The 7,303-nt window shown below is 42.4% G+C and overlaps 1 long non-coding RNA gene across 1 annotated transcript; it reads left to right on the top strand.

Moving 5' to 3' along the window:
• Positions 1-1,134: 1,134 nt before the first annotated feature.
• Positions 1,135-3,772, top strand: LOC141377667 (uncharacterized). Its single transcript, XR_012390159.1, has 3 exons — positions 1,135-1,278; positions 1,477-1,743; positions 2,684-3,772. It is a non-coding gene; the product is annotated as an uncharacterized lncRNA (long non-coding RNA).
• Positions 3,773-7,303: the final 3,531 nt, after the last annotated feature.

Below are 7,303 nucleotides of genomic sequence, written 5' to 3'. Positions count from 1 at the left end.
CTTTGTCTGTCACGCCCATTACAGGTCTTTCAGTCTCTATTAATGAGCTGATGATCTGAATCAGGTGTGCTTGGTTAAGAAGACATGGAAATGTGCAGAGCTGGTGGACCTCTAGGAACGTGGTTGAGAAACACGGATTTAGATGATAGATTAACACTTAAAAATCTTAAAGAGATTATTGTCATAGTCTAAATGAACTTATTGAAATACCCTATAATAAACATTGATATGTATGTTGTGAAAACAATTATGCTGTTTTTAAAGAGCAAATGTGTGTGGTATCATTCATTCATTCATTTTCCTTCCCTTATTTATCATAAGTCGCCACAGCGGAATGAACCGCCAACTATTCCGGAATTTTTTTTTACAAAGGGGATGCCCTTCCAGCCGCAACTCAATTCTGGGAAACACCCGCTGTGTAAAACATATGCTGGATAAGTTGGTGGTTCATTCCACTGTGGCAATCCCTGATTAATAAAGGGACTAAGCCAAAAAAGAATGAATTAATTAATATATAAGAAATACTGTAACATTTTCCTTGCTCTGTTAAGCATTATTTAGGAAATATTTCATCGATGTCACAGGAGGGCTAATAATTTAGCTTTCGATTGCATATATGAACAAAAGTTACAAACCTTTGACCTTTTGCCTGAAGCGTAGCCGTGACAGCCTGAAAGTGTTTCCTGATGGGAGATCAGATCTGATCAGTTATTCTCAGAGGACAGAAGCGCTGCTGTGTGGACACATAATCGCATCAGTTTCTCCGCAGACGGCAGCTATTAGTCTCCATTTGATCCTGTCATGTTGACATTCACACTGAACTCGGCTGAGAAACTGTGTTTGCATGAAGCCGCATGAGGCCAGATGTCTGTCAAAGACAGTCAAGTCACTGAAACTGCTGCATCATGGGAGTTATTTCTTTATTTTAGCACACTAATAAGAGTAAGGGAGGTCATGTGTGTTGATGCATTTGCATACCTCAGTTCTGCCCATTTGCCCAGGGCCCTCTGTGCCAGGAGCTGCTGGCAGGGTCTGAAAGCGCTCGTTTCTCCCCCACAACCATCTATCACTGCTCTCACACTCATCTGCTACCAAGCTTTTCCATTTGGAACAAATCTGTTGGCCCAAGATCCCGCCTTGGACCCGTTTGGACCCAAAAGGCCTCTGAAATCACCCCATAACATCCAATGAAACGATGGAGGAAGAGAAAACCAGATTAGGCCTGAATCATTTGGAGAAATCGACGTTTGTGGTCGTGGAGGTCTCAAATACTTCATGGTGAGTTTATCCAGCTATCAGCTGTCTTAATTCGGCTGTTTAGTTTGGGATTTTTGTCCTTTGAATGCAGCGTGTGGTGAGTCAGTGCTGGTGAACATGATTGAGAAACAGCATATTTGACTAAATCATGAATTATTCATATTCATCGTCGGTTTAAAATGTATATAATATATATTCATTCATTCGTTTTCTTGTCAGCTTAGTTCCTTTATTAATCCGGGGTTGCCACAGCGGAATGAACCACCAACTTATACAGCACGTTTTTACGCAGAGGATGCCCTTCCAGCCACAGCCCATCTCTGGGAAACATCCACACACACTCTTACACCATGGACAGTTTAGCCTACCCAATTCACCTGTACTGCATGTCTCTGGACTGTGGGGGAAAGCGGAGCACCCGGAGGAAACCCACGCGAATGCAGGGAGAACATGCAAACTCCACACAGAAACGCCAACTGAGCCGAGGTTCGAACCAGTGACACAGCGACCTTTTTGCTGTGAGGCAACAGCACTACCTGCTGTGTCACTGCATCACCCATATATACATATATATATAGGTGCTTCAGGATTGGCCAGCCCAGTCACCAGACATGAACATTATTGAGCATGTCTGGGGTAAGATGAAGGAGGAGGCATTGAGAATATAAAAAATATATATTATAGAAAATCTTGACTTTGTGGTTGTTTACATATCACAAAATGTAAATAGTATAGGTAATAGTTGCCGGTGAGTGTGTTTGTATGTTTGTATGTATGTACATGTCTTTATTGGGTACACCTGCTGCTTGTTAATGCAAATTGTAATCAGCCAATCGCATGGCAGCAACTCAATGCATTTAGGCGTGTAGACATGGTCAAGGTGTACCTAATAAAGTGGCCGGTGAGTGTATATTATTTTTGCTTCTACTTTTAGCTCAACACAATTCTTGAGCTTTTTTTTTAAGGCAGCTTAATTGGTTCATATTCGATGCACTTAAATTTACAAAGACAATTAATTTAACTTCATAAATTTGTGTAAGGACGGCATGAAGGAACTGTCTGGAACCCAACATTTTGTACAGTGTAAGTTTGATTTGATTTGACGTGTATAAAAGTGGATAAAACTATTTTATATTAAGGTGCACTGTGTTCATATTTATTTAAGATCGTGTAGTAGATACACATATTAATCCTTTATAATTAATATTTGTCTGGACCGAACATTTAAAAAAAATCCTGCCTCTTCACCAAACCCAACATTGGGTTAACTTTTTCATGTAAATTCATAACACTTTTTAAAAGTGGTTGGGTTTGTCCATATTTGACCAAATGTTAGGTTACAACAATCCAGAATTAATTTAGAGTGTAAAACACCATCAGGTCACATGATCATTGGTAATCTGTATTACTGTGCTTTTGATTCCAGGTCTGATTGCAAAAACAGCTCAGCCCACGTCAGCCCAGGCCAGACAGAAAATGATACAGAAACACATTTCCAGCAGAGCGCTATCAGAGAAACACACCTGCTGACGTTGCCACAGATAGATGGTGCTGTCTGCGGTGTAGCGATGCAGCCATCTGTTGGTAGAAACACTTCTGCAGATGTTTATTATAGATCCGCTCCACAAATCGATTTACTGGAGTTTTTGTGAACTCAGCCAATATGTGTGGTAGCTGTGAGAACCAAACGGGGTTAAATGACTGTATGGTCTGTATCTTATCACTCATTTTATGCTGTGTTGTTCAGATAGCAGGACTTTTTGTGGATTCTGTCCTCCAGACTGAATCATTATCACACAGACTGCAGCTCCATGCATTTAGGCATGTACTGTTGACGTGATCAAGATGATCTGCTGAAGTTCAACTTTGTTTTTGGTTTCAAATCATATTTTACTGACCCTGCTGTCTGTCAGATGATCTAACTTGTTTTAAAGAGCCCCTATTATGGGTTTTTGAGAATGACCTTCCATGTAGTGTGTAACACAGCTCTAAGTGAAGTGAAATATCCAGCTAACGCTTAAATCTGAAAGTGCACCATGTTTAAAACTATTGATCCATCTATAAAAGAGTCGACTTTCTCTGACACTTACAGCAGAAGCCCCTATTTTAAACTCTATCTCTCTTGTCATGACTGTGTTCGTCCACAAGATGCCACTGTAGTTCGCCAGCTACTTCCAGCGAACTACAGTGGCTCAAGAACTACATTTCCATACATTCTTTCGCGCACACACCCGGTCTGTCATTAACACTGATTTCCAACCACAGCTGTCTCCGTTCTCCGTTGATTACCTGGACTATATATTCAGTCATTCATCCTCTGTTGGTCGTTGTCGTCTTTGGTATGTTGTTCCTGATCTTGCTCTGTATCTTGTCTTAGTTGTCAAAGTCTAGTTCGAGTTTAATACTGTTTGAGTTCTCATTTGTTTGTTTTTTTTTTGTTACTTTGTACTTTGGATTTTTGTAATTATTGGTCACTTTCACTGCACTATCATCGTTTAATCTGCACTTGGATTCTATCCCTGTTTTTGTTCCTGTTTTGATCCCGTAATGTGACATCTCTCTCACTGTGACCCATTTGACCTGCTGGCATGACTTTTCCTTTCCTCTCGGCTGTTACAGTGATACGTCTGGATACAGACACAAGCGTGTGTCAGCAGAGTTTTCTCCACAGTGCCTATCATGGATCAGCTGTGATCGACGCTGCTGTCACTCATCTGTGAAGAGCGCCAGCATGTAAGAGCCAATCGCAGCCCTTTCTGTTGAGCCCGTGACTAATCAAAGGTGTGTAAGAACTTGGTAGACAGGGCTCAGAAAGCGAGCCAGCTATTTATATTTGTTTATTTGCTATAAATGCTCGAGTTGTTTAAAGGTACAGTTTATATATCTGACTGTTTGTATTAAAGGACAAAATTGTATTACAAATTGTATTTAAAAATATTTGGTCCCACTTTATTTTAAGTGTCCTTAACTACTATGTACTTGCATTAAAAAATAAATACAATGTACTTACTGTGTTTATAATGTATTTGAGAACACTTTTGGTGCTTTTAAATTGGGATAGAGGTCAGGTTATGGACAGGTCTGGTGGCATGGGTAGGTTTAAGGGTGGGTTAAGGTGTAAGGGATGGTCAACAGTGTATTTACAAATGTAATTCCAAAAGTTAACTACAGATGTAATTACATACATGTATTTAATCAATCATAAGTACACAGTAAATACATGTATTTACACAATAAGTACATTGTAACAAACTATTAATTCTTGTGTAAGTATATATTAGTTAAGGCCACTTAATATGAAGTGGGACCAAATATTTAAAGAGTTTTCTTCCCTCTTTGGGATGGAACCACGAGGCGACGTTCATTCACAGAACACAAGTTTCTGGAGGGCACATAAATCTGCAGGAGTGAGAGCAGATAAGAAGGGGTGCAGCCAGATATCGCTTTGTAAGCAAACATCAGAGCTTTGAATTTGATGCGAGCAGCAACTGGCAGCCATTGCAAACGGATGAGTAGCGAAGTGACATGTGCTCTTTTAGGTTCATGAAAGACCACTCGTGCTGCTGCGTTCTGAAGCAGCTGAAGAGGTTTGATAGAGTTAGCTGGGAGCCCGGCTAGTAGAGAGTTGCAATAGAGAACAAGAGCTTGAACAAGGAGTTGAGCTGCATGTTCAGATAGGAAGGGTCAGATCTTTCTGATGTTGTAGAGTGCGAATCTGCACAGTCGAGCAGTTCTAGAGATGTGGTCAGAGAAGTTCTTGTAAAAAAGGACATGATTGGTCTCCTTCAAGGAAAAAAAAAACACTTAATTTCGAGATATTATTTCTGAAAACAAAACAATTAGATTTACTTGTCTATAAAATGTGTAAAAACTGACCCTAGCAACACTGGCTCCGTAGTAACTGCTTTATTTAATGCCACAGCTTACCTGTTTATACCAATATCCATCCCTTTATGACCATTTTGTTGACTCAATAGCAATATACAAGACTGAATACATACAGATATTGTTTACTTCAGTGTCGTGCATCTTCTGCTTCAGCTACTTTCATCTGCGGAATTTACTTTCCCAGCGTTTGCTACAGCGGTTATGAGCATTTCATATTGCTGTGCTGCACAGAGTGTTTTTCGGAGCACCTCTTCAGTGGTTTGGCTTTCATCTGTCTGCAGAATATTTAGCCAGAAGCGCTGCACAGTAATATCCTAGCGCTTTTTCTTTTCTGTTGTTGGTGAACTTCAGACCTCCCGTGATGAGCACTGCTCCTGTTCAGATGTAGGGCAGCGGTGGTCAAGTTGGATCCCGGAGGGCCACAGTCCTGCAGAGCTGCACTCATCCCTTTAAAAAAAACACACCAGAATAAGCTAATGGTGCTCTAAAGGTTACTAGCAGGCTACAGGCAGGTGAGTGTTTATTATGCCCAGAGCAAAACTCAGCAGGATGGAGGGGATACAGGATCAAACTTGACCACCCCTGATTTAGGCTCCGTTCACTGAGTGCAGGAGTTTAGTTCCTGTTTGCAAGTTTGAAGAATACCTAAATACCTTCAGACCAGAATTATCTTACAAGTTTTAGGAAAAATGTTGAAGTCTTTCATAATTCAGACCAAATAAAATGTGTAAGAGCTTTAAAGCAGAACTATTATGCAAAAATCACAAGTACAATTGTGTGGCATCAGTGTGTGAATATAACCATCTTATAATGGTACAAATTCATTCATTTGTTTTCTAAGATCACACTTGATAAAAACTCTCCAGAGAAACACTTTGATTGACATTCTCACTTTGTACGTGTCATCAGAAATGGAAAGCCCCGCCCACTAGTGCCCATTCTCCCTCATTAGCGTAGGACATTAGTCTTATTTTTGAATCTGCAACTAGGGGACTTCTGGCAGCAAGATGAGGAGGTAGTCGGGTTTTGTTCGCACTCTCACTATCTTTAATTTTATTAGCGACCATTACACGCGAGTTTACTTGAAAAAGGAAACACTTTGTCTCCCCTAAAATCCTGCATCTACGATGAACTGATTTGTATTAAACAACCCAAGGTCATTCTGGAAGCGTAGCCCCGCGGACGTTTCTGGAGACCGCGATTTACGTGGCCGGAGGTACGCACGGCCGCGTTTAGTTTTTTTCGAGCGAACGCTGCGGGGCGCCACTCCGCTCCTCCTCTTCGCGCTCGCCGGCTGACGGCTCGCCTCCGAGTGGAGGGCTTTCCCAATGCAACCAGTTTGTCCGCTTAGCTCACAGCGTTGCGTCGGCGGAGCGAAGGCCCCGAAGAAGGATGAGCCGGCCGCGGGGACGACGACCGGGATCGAGTCCGGGGAACAGCGGTTCCTAAATCAGGTAAGATGAAAAACAGAATCCGAAAAATAAGGGCGAGAACGCGGCAGGATCCAAAAACGCGGTCGAAATCGAAGACGAGGGCTTTTGGGTTTTTTTTTTCTGGACGGCTTTTGCAAACCGTCGCTTGGGTTTAGGGAAGGAGGAGGAGGAGGAAGAGGAGGGCGGCCGGGTCAGTCGATCCGGTGGCTTTTCGCACGAGAACAGCGTGGGCGCGAACAGCACGCGCTCCCGAGAGGCGCCCGAGACGCGAAAAAGCGCGCACAGCGGCCTCTCGCGGATCCGCGAACACAAATACTGCTCGAATACGTACCTCCCGGGACGTATCTCGCGGTCTCCTCAATGCCTCCTCCTTCATCTTACCCCAGACATGCTCAATAATGTTCATGTCTGGTGACTGGGGTGGCCAATCCTGAAGCACCTGCTTTGCTGTCAGGAGCTTTGATGTGGAGGCTGAGGTATGAGAAGGAGCGCTATCCTGATGAAGAGTTTGCTCTCTCCTGTGGTTTGTATGTAATGGCCAGCACAAATGTCTTGATACCTCAGGCTGTTGATGTTACAGATCTTTCCATACTGAATGTAACCCCAAACCATGATTTTTCCTTCACCGAACTTGACTGATTTCTATGAGAACCTTAAGTCCATGGTGGTTCCAGTAGGTCTACTGCAGTATTTGTGATGATTGGGATGCAGATCAACAGATCGAC

This window comes from Danio rerio, chromosome 14 (genome assembly GCF_049306965.1).
Source record: "Danio rerio strain Tuebingen ecotype United States chromosome 14, GRCz12tu, whole genome shotgun sequence".
Lineage (NCBI taxonomy): Eukaryota > Metazoa > Chordata > Actinopteri > Cypriniformes > Danionidae > Danio > Danio rerio.
This window is presented reverse-complemented; position numbering and strand designations above follow the sequence as displayed.